The sequence below is a fragment of the Podarcis melisellensis genome, assembly GCF_964234715.1.
Source record: "Podarcis melisellensis genome assembly, chromosome: 3".
Classification (NCBI taxonomy): domain Eukaryota; kingdom Metazoa; phylum Chordata; class Lepidosauria; order Squamata; family Lacertidae; genus Podarcis; species Podarcis melisellensis.
This window is the reverse complement of record NC_138530.1, coordinates 55,962,294-55,974,769: the sequence shown is the minus strand read 5'-3', so window position 1 is coordinate 55,974,769 and position 12,476 is coordinate 55,962,294. Positions and strand designations below refer to the sequence as shown.

Below are 12,476 nucleotides of genomic sequence, written 5' to 3'. Positions count from 1 at the left end.
TCCAGTGAAACTAATTAGACTGACGTGTGCTTAACCTTAGTCAGATTGTAGTCTAATTGTTTAAATTTCAACTGTTTTGCATAAACAGATCTCAATATATATGCTTTTTTGAGGATGTGGGATTATTTTGTTAAGTTACATTTTATGAAATATACTACGAAACATGGATACTTCCCCCCACCCATTACTAATAAAAAGATAAAAGTATGCCAGTTTGTGAGACATGTATAGGCTAACAAGGCTGGCTCTAGTACTTGGCAGAGAGAGATGGGCACCTTGGGTGGCAGAACTGGTGGTATAGGACAGAGCTGTTTGCCATACAGCATGTCTTGCACCCCCTAAGCCTGCCAGCTATCTGCAGGAATGGTGGAGAGAGTGGTCCCATCGCCAGTATTGAAATCAGGTTTATGTGCTAGTTTGTCTACGTTCTGCACATAGAAGACGGACGCCATCTTCCTCAGGCAGCAGGACTGTGTTGGTGGTGTACACCAGAGGTGGGACCAGAGGGGGGGAGGGGGCAAGTGGCCCCCCAAATAAGGAGCTGACCCCTCGCTTGCCCCCCTCTCTACATTCCTTTCATTATCATATGATGTAGAAATATATTTTGCCGCTTCTACTTTGTCGACCACTCCTGGTGCCGCCTCTGGTGTGCACTGCCATTAATAGCATCCATTTGGCTGAAGCAGTGCAGCCTGTTTTCCTTGGAATGTGACTTTTCACAGCTCTTATACAATGAATTTTAAGTATGATGGGCAAAATTTATATAGCTAGCTGGAATATTTTTTGCTCTCTCTCTCTGTCTCAAAATAGAGTTAAGGTAGCATAATAGCTGTGACTGAGCTGTACATCTGTGAACCAAATCAGTGGTTCAACTCTCACTTCTTGCACATTTCAAAGGGAAACTCCAGTGTGAAACTGATGAAGTGCAACTTATCAGAAAACTAAATGGGTTCTTGTACCACTTTAGGTGTTGATTTAATCCGCAATGTTAGTTGATTGTGTGATCACCAGTTACTGCTGTTGTGAACCTACTGGAAATTGAGAAAGGTGCTGCCTTTTAGTCTCAGGCCTCCTTCCTGCATTGGCAATATGCAAATAACAACATTGACCGATTTTAAAGGATTGTTGTAGGAATTACTGAATGATGTCTGTAAAACACTACACAGATGCTTATTATTCATAATAACACATTTTGCAAAGGCTGACCTATAGAAGGGCTACACATGCTCAGTATTAGCACTGGAACCATTTTTTATTATTATTTAATGGAAGTCTCTGTCTTCTTTTCCTTTGCAAGTTGTCAATGGGACATGCAAATGACATTAGTGTAGACAGAATGTGGCCATTCATGCACTGTAAGAAAGGAAGAAATGCCAAAAGCAAGGACAAAAGAGGACACAGGGTTGCATTAAATTTGTACAGTATATGATAATGTGTATGTAATTAGAAATAATTACTGGAATTTAAAGACAAATATCATACCTCTCACTATAGTTGGGAAGACTGTGGCAAGGTGACCTTGTGTGCCTGTTCAGTTTTTTTCTAGATGCTAACTCCTGATAATCTTCAAGGCCCTTCTTACATTCTTTTTCTTTAAACTAGGCACAGACAAGACAAAGAGAACTATCCTTTGTAAAGTGAGACATGTGGTCACCCTACATTACTGTTCAGTCCAAGCAGTGTGGTTTGGTCAAGGATATGAATCCATTGTTCAACTATGCTTTCTGATATAGGTCATCTTCCTAGTTTATCACATGCTGGGAATATAGTAAGCTCTCAAATTATTCACACTTAACTTGTGCACATTCAGCTTTACTTGCTTGCAAAAATAAAATAAAATTAAAAAGGGGTCTGACAGGAGGCGAGGAGTGTGCGGGAAAAAAGACTTTGGCAATCCCACCTGCCATTGAACCCAATGTATTTTGACTACATGCAATTTTGGCTTTAGGCACAATCCCTGGAACGTAACCCCCATGTTAGTTGCGGGTGTACTGTATAAAGTTCTGCTTCATTCCAGGAAGGACACATACTAATTGGTAGTTAAACACATCCAACAATCACAGTGCATAGGCCCTGAAGGGAAGTGGAAAGAGTCGCCACTTAATGATAAGTGATTCCTGTGACAGACCCACAGGAATAAAACAGCAGATTTATTTCCTGAATGTCTCTAGAAAATCCAAAAGGGAAAACCTCTGAGCTTTCCAGACTGAACAAGGTTTTTTTGCAGGTTGCCTTGATATCATGCTTAGAACTTTTTAGAGTCCAAATCTATTCTGATTGTGTGTTTGCACTTTATGTGTTTTAGTTAAGACCTATAAACACCAATTACTTCCTATTATAGTAAAGACTAAAGTAGCAGTCTTCAAAGTAAGTAACTACTACATTTATTATTGTTGTCGTTCTTGTTTCAATTTGTATGCCGCTTTCCCACAAATCAAATCAATGCAATAACCGTCAACATGCCAATTCAGTTCAAAACATAATACAGCAATCCAAATAAATAATTCATTTTGATAGTCTGGATATTATAACATTTTAGATTTATTATAAAATGAACTATCAATCGTACCAATTGATACCAGTTAGTTTTTAAAAATCAGAATCAGATACGACAAATATTTCCAGTGCAATCAGATATTAAGAGTGAAATAACCAGCAATCAAGTACATTGTGGTACTAACAAATAAAGCACACATTTTTATAGGGGTTAAGAACTGAAGTGCACACAGCTCCTAGCAGCTTTATAATTTACTACAAAGTGCACAAAAATCACCTTTCATTAATCCTCACAGGAAGCCACTCTTCTTTCGACAATTGATGGCTTCAATGACCTCTTTCAGTCTGGCCTCTCATCCAGACTCCCATTAAAGCCATCAGATAACCACAGAAACTAAGAGTATATTTACTTAATGTCAGCACTGAATTAGGTTACTGAGTGTCCATACAGCGGTGCACAGAAATCCGTTAAGAACAGTTATTCAGCAATACACACACTTTACCAAACGTGTCTAATGGAGAAGTCAGAAAAGATTATCTATACACAGACATGTTCCTGTATCTTTCCCCCATCTTATGTCTGACTGTTGCCACTGTCCCCTTTTTTCTAGACTAGGGATACCAATATGGCCAGTGATCAGGCATTATGGGAATTACAGTTCAACAATCTCTGGAGGGCACAGTGTTGGCATAGTTTTTTTTCTTAGTGGCACAGTAAACAGGTTTGGGTTGAAGTTTCTGTCCTGAAGCCAAGTGGTGGGCAGACAGGTCATATAATGTCCAAAAGCAGCCTAGAGAGGGCCAGCTTAGTTGACCTGTGTCTTGAAGTGGCTCATAACCCAGGCCACAAACCTGTCCAAACTTCTCCCTGGAGACTGATGCAGGATACACACCCAGTGTCTGAGCCAAAGCTTACCCACATCTGTAATCAATAAAGTTGTGGCCATTTTTTAATCCCAACGTTGTATCCCACCTGTGCTCATGTTTCTGCCCTCAGAGGGTGGATCTGCAGTTAGCCTACTATACAAAGATAAAATTTACATTCATTGCTCCCCCACTGAAATGTGGCCCCTGAACTGTTGCCCAGAATGGAATGTGACCCTCGCCTTAAAAAATGGCCCCTCTGTCCCTGACCTAATAGACCAATACAGTACAGCACAGTACTTGCTTCACCCAAGTTCAAAGAAGCCACAGAGGCTATTTATTTTTGCCGTTTTGATTTTGCAATATTAAGGGTAGCTGCACTTGCCAGGATGTGATATGGATAGTCTACTTTTCACATGTATGTTATTAGAATTTATATCTTCCGAGCCCTGATAAGTTTACGGGACACTTGCAGCTCTCTTTCCAGGGCCTCTTCACACCATAGCAAGTTCTTTGGTGCAGTGACTTAACACTGGGCAGATTGGCAACAGTATATTTGTTTCTTCTTCTGTCTTGGCAAGAAGATGCCCACCTGCTGTCTATAATTTGCTTTTTTATTATGGACTGTTTTATAATATCCATAAAACTTAATAGTATGACTAGCAGCATTGGTATAGTTATGAAAGAGAGCATTCCTATATCTGACTCAGCAGGAAATCATTAAATGATGGGAAAATTACAGGGTGGGGGTAAAATCAATTTGGTTTATTTTTAAATGAAGAATGGACAGAATTTGCTTTTCATTAATGCTGCGATCCTTTTTAATAGCATGCTGAAAGACATTATATGTTACTCATTCATAAAGTTTAAGAGACTTAAGCAAACTGAAAACTGTTCTAGGTTGGCTACATTAGACCAGTTATCTGCTATAAAAGAATTATGAAATTTATTAGACAGAAGAATCAGAAAAAATACTACTGCATCAATGGGAAACTGTCTATAAATCTAGATTTTCCTAAATGTCAGGTTTTGTTGCAGTTACTTAAATGGACATGCCATTCAAGCTTATTTGAATAATTCTGCATATTATGAACTTGATATATTTGTAGGTATATGAAATACCTATAAAATACAGTAAGAAGCCTATGGAAAAACAATGGCAGCAGTTATCTTAAACTTGAAGTTAAAGGCAAAATATCCAGCAACTTTCATAACACTAGCTTGGACCTAGTGTGTATAAGTTTGTATATTTTTTTAGGTATATGCCATCCTACTAACTTCTTGACTGCTATATTCAGTAACAGCTGAAAAGTGGCAGTTGCAGAGAATTATGTACACGGAATTATGATCATGTACCAAATGTTGTTTACTGGTTTCCATTAGTCTTCTTCATAAATGTCCAATCAGAGTAGTTCGTGACAATCAAAAGCATGCTTGCTTGTGGTCTTCTCAGAGACATGTAATGTGGTACAGACAACTTCATGTGGGTCCTCATTCACAAACTGAAAAACCATAATGTGATTTTTCCAAGTTAAGGAAGAGAAGGCTGGGCCAAAATGAATGAAATCAATGTCAAAAGGGACAAATGTAAGGTTCTGTACTTAGGCAGGTGTATAATGAGAACATCCTTTCAGGCAGGTACAGTATAACCAGCTGCACCAATATAATATGGGGAACTGACACATCACTGTTCTATTTATTTATCTACATACATACATACATACATACATACATACATATTGCCCTTCGCCTGAAGATCACAGGGCGGTTCACAAAATGGAAACATAAAATGCATAATAAAGCAAAAGCAAAAGCAAACCAATAATGCTCCCCTCCCCAGCCAAATGCCTATCTGAAGAGAAACATTTTCACCTGGTGCCTAAAGATATGTAATGAAGGTTCCAGGCAAGCCTTCTTGAGGAGAGCAATCCACAAACAGGGAGCTACCTCAGAAAAGGCCCGTTCCTATGTTGCCACCTTCTGGACCTCTTGTGGGGGAGGCACAAAGAAGGTCATCAGATATGATTGCAGGGTCCAGGTCGGTTCATATGAGGAGAGGGCGATCCTTGAGGTATTCTGGTCCTAAGCCATTTAAGACTCTATAGGTCACAACCAACACTTTGAATTGAGCATGGAAACTAATTGGCAGCCAGTGCAGTCGGGCCAGGATTGGTGTAATATGCCCAAATCATCATGTGCTAGTGAGCAATCTGGCCATTAACAGTGCTTCAGTCTTATCTGGGTCGAACTTCAGTTTGTTGGCTCTCATCCAGTCCATTACTGAGGCAAAACATTGGTTCAGCACATCACTGCCACACATGCAGTTTTAAAGAGCTGTGTGTCTTCAGCATATTGCTTCAGAACCTCTGAATAACCTTACACAGTGGTTTCATGTTACTTCTGTTTCATCATTTTTAGTGATGGCATCCTACTAACATTACCAGTGCTCATCATTCACAGGTGAGACAAGAACAGTCTGCAGATGGGACAAGTTTGGCTATGATGGCTATTCTCACTGTCTTATTTCCTGTGGTGTTTTCCAACTGTGGCCTCCTCACTTTCTGTTTTCTGGGCACACTTCTGGTGAGCATGAAGGAGGCATCTTTTAATTTCTCACCACACACTCCTCCACTAGCAATTTAAGAGCAGTATAGTATTGTGATGATGGTGATGATAATTATTATATAAAATGATAATAGTTGAAAAAGAGGCAGAAATAGAAATATCGAGACTGCTCATATAAGCAAAGAGAGACTAGTAGAGATAGCAGTATGGCAACAGAAATGGTGTGGTTTAATTTTTTTGGCAGTTCTGCAAGTAATAAGCCATTATGTAAGCCACCTAGAAGAATGAAAGTATAACTGAGTATACTATATGTGGAATTCTGAGGAAATGAGATTCAGACAGACAGACAAAATGCAACTCATACACTAGCTTTTCAGTTCAAAATGTACTGGTTTCACATAGAATGGGAAAGTAATGTATCAATATTGGAGCTGCGGGAAATGCCTAGCCCTAGTTTTTCCTGCATTTATGAGCCAGCAGGAGTTCATTCAACATTTCTGTGGCATTCAACAGACCACAGAAGCATTTCAACAACTGCCTGTTTCAGGGCCAAACTAGATGTGACATACAGTCCTATCTCTCTGCCAACAGGCTGTTTGTTTATTTGAAAAGAAGCCTCAGAGGCTGAGACTGGGAGTGGAACGAGTAGCAGGCTTCATTAGCCCTTTGCCCTGTGCCCGTTTGTCCTGTGGAGAAAAGATGTAAAGTCCAAAACCAAATTCATGCAGTGTTTTGTTTGGGTTTTGCATTGATTCCTTCTTGTTTCACTTCACTCTGTTTTTGTTTGATGTACTTTGTAAATTCATAGGACGTGAATCCTTGCTGAACAGGACTATTATTAGTTAAAGTATTGTTAGGAGTTTGTAGTGGGTATATACTCTGGGTTCCTTCTAGGCCTGTGTAGAATCTAGTAGAAGAGCTGCTGAACTGGTCAGGCAAGTTTTCTTTGGGAGATAATGGCTTTAGTGGCCAGTTAGGTACAGTGATTTAACAGACCCAAAGAGTGTTCTTCCTTTTGTGTGATTACTGTTTCGCAATTCCACAGTAATTCTACCACAGCCATCTAAATCATACAGGGGGGTCTCCATGGGTGGAAATGGCTCCCTGCTTCAGACTTTTGCCCTGGAACTCATGGTGGGCTCTAGCGTAAAAGAGTGATGCTCCTGAGAGGACAGGACTTGGCAGCCGTCCCCTGTGCATGTTTGAATGTCTCTACAAATAGAGACTTTGGGGAGAATGCCTCAGTTTTCTAGTCAGTTAGCTGCAGCCCAGTTATTTTATCTTCAGTCAACCCACATCTCTCTCTCTCCCCAATACAAACTGCAGCCAATTCCAGACTGTATCTCTGCCCTTTTCTGTTAGCTGGAAGGTATCAATTTCCTAAGCTCTGGTGGGAATTATGATCCTAAAATTGGAAGTTTCCCAGCAATCAGAGGAACATTAGTTAGCAATAAAACATCAACTGAACATACTAGACTATTATAAAACCATCAACCTACCAAAGCATGGTACATGATGTTTCTATATTTAATTATTTAAAGGTAGAGGTAAAAAGCAATACTGGAAAACTGAGTTCAGTCAGTCAGTTTTATTGCAAATAGCCAAAGGCTGCCGCAATGTACACAGGATCATTCAACAATTAAAAGAAAATATACTGGATTAATACAAAAGACTTAAAACATTTATATTATCAAGACATTACCTTGTTTAGAGTTTAGAGCTATAAAAGTACCTTAATATACAGGTTAAGACATTAAACAATGAAATTTATAGGCCAAAATTGGAAAACTGAGTTAACAACCAACCTTCTACCTGTATAGTTGGGAACTATCATTAGCTGAGTTCCTTAATAACTGTGAGCTCCTCCAGACTGGTGGTTTTCTGTATGTGTATTCTGCAATATGTCTTTGATTTATAAGGACTTAAACAATTCAGGACCACAGTACCTCAAGGACTGCCTCTCTCCATATAAACCAACCCAGACTCTGTGATCATCATCTGAAACCCTTCTTAATGTGCCTCCTCCATGTTCAGAAGATGGCAACATGGAAATGGGCCTTTTCAGTAGTGGTTCACTTTCTGTGGAATGTTCTCCCCAGGGAGGTTTGTCTGGTGCCTTCATTGTACATATTTAGGTGCCAGGCGAAAATGTTCCTCTTCAATCAGGCCTTATTAACAGTCTATGTCCTTTTAAATCTGTGTACAGGAGGGGGGGGGTTATTGTTTTGTTCTTGTTTTTGTTTTTATTATATACTTAATGGTTTTAGTCTGCATTTTATGCTGTGATCTGCCCCGAGATGTTAGATGAAGGAAGGTATACAAAATTAATTGATTGATTGATTGATTGATTGTGTTAGTGGTGGATTTATACTGAACTGTCCACACATCATTTTTCTCTGTTAGTTCTTTTATGCTTCCCTATATATTGTGATTTTAAAATGGATAGTGTAATTTGTAGATTTGGGAGCTATGCATGTATGCACAAACATACCAACCCAGGGTTCTGATGTGATCCAGGAAGCACATGACCCAGCCCCAATCTCTTTTTTTCTTTTTCTTTTTTTGGAGCAGGGAGCTAATGTTCAATTAGGGTAAATATGGCTCACACCTTATGAACCCTCATGCTTAGTTTGGCAGTGATAAGAGGCACCCAAACCTATACTACCACACTTTCCCGGTGTCTGGGCATTTACTGCATTTCAAAAGGAGTTGTGTGCACATACAGATGTTTTCCAGCAGAGTTGAAGTTATGCTCCTGCCCATATAGTGTTCCTCTTATGTTGAAGAACTCTGCCTGTGTGCATGTATAGAACACCTTCCAATGTGGAGGCAACAGGGGAATGTGGCGATGGCAGGCAGAGCAATAATGTGCAATACTGTGACTTCCTGTGCACATTCTTTCAATGTGCAGAGGGGTTTATGTGAGCCCTCCTAAGAGCAGAGGCATAAGATGGTGGCAAGGCCATTATGGGCTTTGAAAGTAAGGATAAATACTTTCATGACATCAATTGTTCCTCAGTCCACGTTACTAATTCCTACACATACAATTAGATAGCTGGACAATTCAAAGAGATTAACTGGCTTTCCCAAGGTCCTTATTAATTTGATGTCTCTTTGTCCTTGTAAAGACAATATCAGTGATTTGAGCTCCAAACTTTCTGCGTGAATACTTTCCAAGTCTTTTCTATTATTTTCTCCTAAAGGTTTGGCCAAATCTTGCATTATCGTTCTATGCATTTAACTTATTTGCCAGTTTCCACTTTTACATAATCACTGTGTCTGTTGTTGCAAAAGCACTTCGTAAAGATGTCTCTTTGCTTTATGAAACATTTGATTGTGTCCAAATTGTCTATTAGAAACCTTTTTTGTGTCAGCACGGAATCTACATCCAATATTGTATTAATTCACTTCAGATGACAGGCCAATCCCACAGTAAATGATTAATTCAACTCTGTAAATGTCAGCACTGGTCGTTTGGTTTAAGGTTTCAGTGATTTGTGAGCCTCAGTCCAGGCTTAAAAAAATTTGGCAAGTTTGCAGCACTTTAGAAAGGGCAGAGGTTGCTTGTAAAAGTGTGAGGTCAGTGGTTTTACACCCCCCCGATAAGTGTCCATTTTCTTGATATAAATCTTTAATAAGATTATGATGTATGAATGCTTTAGGCCAGGCATAGGCAAACTCAGCCCTCCTGATGTTTTGGGACTACAACTCCCATCATCCCTAGCTAACAGGACCAGTGGTCAGGGATGATGGGAATTGTAATCCCAAAACATCTGGAAGGCCAAGTTTGCCTATGCCTGCTTTAGGCTGCAATCATGCATATTGACCTGAGCTTGCAGAGCACGGTGGGACTTATTTATGAGTAAACATGAATCAATTATGTTGCTAGTTAATGAATGTTAATTCTGACTCTGTTGCAGAAGGCGAATACTTTGGTTTAGAGTCCACTCAGTTCACTTCAGGTAGTTGTTCTACTACGTTGTGCAACTGTTTGTTTCCCAGGACTCAGAATTAACTTTCTTCCTGCAGTTTGTTGATCTTCATAGGGATAACTCTATCTTCCAGGGTAAATAATAAGTTACATCTATTCAAACATATCAAGTCTGCAAACTCACTCTGTGTCCTGGGTGTCAGAATGGAATCCTGCAGCAGACCTTGAATCGGGGACTTGAAGGTTGTCAGTCAGGGATTCCACCAGCTCTTCAGGGTACTTCAGGGACAGTTTGTTCACTGGTGCAAGGAACTAGGAGGCTGGCTCTTTCTAGCTATGGGTTGTTTTCATCTTGCTGCATCTCTCATTTTCAATTGCCCCATCCTCAAGTGTACAGTTAAAGGGGCAGATGAATTGTCAGTTTTGTCAATTAGAATTTTGGCAATGAATTGCCATTTCTCTGTTTCTCATTCCTAGTGTTAAACCAAACAACCATATCAATTGGTTGTTGTTTGTTTGTTTGTTTGTTGTTATTTAGACTTGTTAGCATTTTAAGTGTGCATTTCTCCTACTATTCATGTATGGGTATGCACTTTCCCCTAATATACACATTGTTTTGCAAACAGTTTCCCCTAATTGATTGTCAGTTCATTTTCAGGCCCTCACATTGGTGTTCAAAGCTATAAACAACTTAGACTATAAATATCTGAAAGGAGAGCTCCACCCCCCTCTACTTGCAGAATGATGCTGGTGTCATTGAGTGCCCTGCTCTGCCCACCAAAAGTGCAGGTGTGTGGAGGTACCACTGGCAGGATTCTCACTGGTGGTTGCTTATGAAGCGTCCCCAAATAGGACATTCTGGGGGTGGAAGTAGTAGAGTCTAGGATACATGGACTCCTGTGCTGGCCACACTGCTGCCAATTTGGGCCAAACTGCTATGCCATGCCATGCCAAGCAGAGTTTTGTTTGTCCTAGATGCAGCTGTGACTATGCTGCTCCATCATACCTGCTGCTGCCTAGCCAGTCAGGATTCCTCTACTCACTGTATGAAATCCTTTTGGAATGTTACACTGTAAATAAGATAAGGTAATAGAAAGCACAAATTGTTTCACTTCCTCTTCCTGCTTTTCAGTAATGCTTGGAAGTATAATAGAATCATAGAATTGTAGAGTTGGAAGGGATCCCGAGGGTCATCTAGTCCAAGCTCACGCAGTGAAGGAATCATTCCATTATCAGCCAGGATTCTAGAATTATAATTGGCCTTTAAAGGAGATGCCCTCACCTCATTCAAACCACACTACTCTGATATCTGCCTTCCATTGGGTATCATGGGCTGTGCTGGATGGATGATTAAAACAGAGCCTGCACAGTTGCAGCTCCCATGTCCTCCCTACCCTCTTAAATTCACTACATCAGTAAGCATCTTGACTGCAGTTGCATCTTTCGTGCCCCTTGGAAGCAACAGGTGGTCCTGGGGCCCCAGAAGCTTCTCAGTCTGAAGCTGGAGGGCACGCTACATTTTATTGTCCCTCATCCTCAACAGGTAGTTCTTGTTGCTTTAATGTCATCCTTTGCCTTACACCATGTCCTCATTTTATTTTGTTATTAGAAGAACCCTCTCCCACTCCCTGCCGAACTTGACTAAAATGAAACAAAAAAAATTCCTTCCAGTAGCACCTTAAAGACCAACTAAGTTAGTTCTTGGTATGAGCTTTCGTGAGCATGCACACTTCTTCAGATACACAGAAGGAAGGAATTTTTTTTGTTTTGACTATGGCAGACCAACACGGCTACCTATCTGTAACTTGACTAAAATGAATTTGGGAAAAACACTGATATATTTCTACTTTTTGACATCTGGGACCCACAGCCTTCAGTTGCTTTCCAGTGCCTTGTTTGGTCACAATAACTGTAGGCAAAGGAACTTGCTAGACCACTGAACGCTTCAAGGGATACAGGGAGCTACTGAAGCTTAAGTCAAAAGGGAATACGGTACTGAATACATCTGAACCACAGATTGTAAGCTTTGTTTGGTTTTGGTTTTCTGATTCATGCGCAGACCTTTTTGGTTCGTGTCTGCAACAATTAAGTCTAGGAATGGTGTTTGGTTTTATTGCTTGTCAAGAGTACAAAAAACATTAATGTTTCTTAACAGGGAAGCCTGCGGCTCAAACTAGCAGCTGTCTGCTAGTTGGAGCCACAGGCAAACTAGCAGCTGTCACTTGTTTTTGCGAAAATTATCTGTAATTTTGTCACCCCAGTGTTAGATTACTACAGTACACTCCACAAGTGGCTTAAGCCTTGAAACTATACCAAAGAATGCCTTTGGTGGCAAATAAATTTGTTCATTATTAAATGGTGTTCTGTGCTAGTAAACCAGAAACAAATTGCATCTATTTTTCATTTTCTGCACCAGCTGGAAACCAGTTACTGGATGACATTCAAGCTGTTGGTTAGACTGATAAAACTGTTTATGGTGTCCTTGCTGGTTATTAAAGCAACTGGTGCCCATCTTTTTAGTAACACAAGGCGAAGGTTACCCAAAAAGCCTCAAGTTACAAGCATAGGATGTTTTTGCACTTATAAATGGGCTATTGTGTCTACACATGGAAGTATGTAA

At 40.0% G+C, this 12,476-nt stretch overlaps 1 protein-coding gene across 8 annotated transcripts in view; it reads left to right on the top strand.

Annotated features, from left to right (window-relative positions):
- Positions 1 to 12,476, top strand: part of ESR1 (estrogen receptor 1) — a 195,081-nt gene that overhangs the window by 93,444 nt on the left and 89,161 nt on the right. Inside the window, exon 1 of one of the 8 annotated variants that reach the window (XM_081905172.1) lies at positions 11,251 to 11,271. The exons of 6 other annotated variants lie outside the window; for them this stretch is intronic. The gene's annotated coding sequence lies outside the window, so the exon portion shown is untranslated. Of the gene's footprint in view, positions 1 to 11,250; positions 11,272 to 11,304; positions 11,400 to 12,476 lie in introns of those variants that run through there. One more of the 8 variants, XM_081905169.1, reaches the window with a different exon arrangement.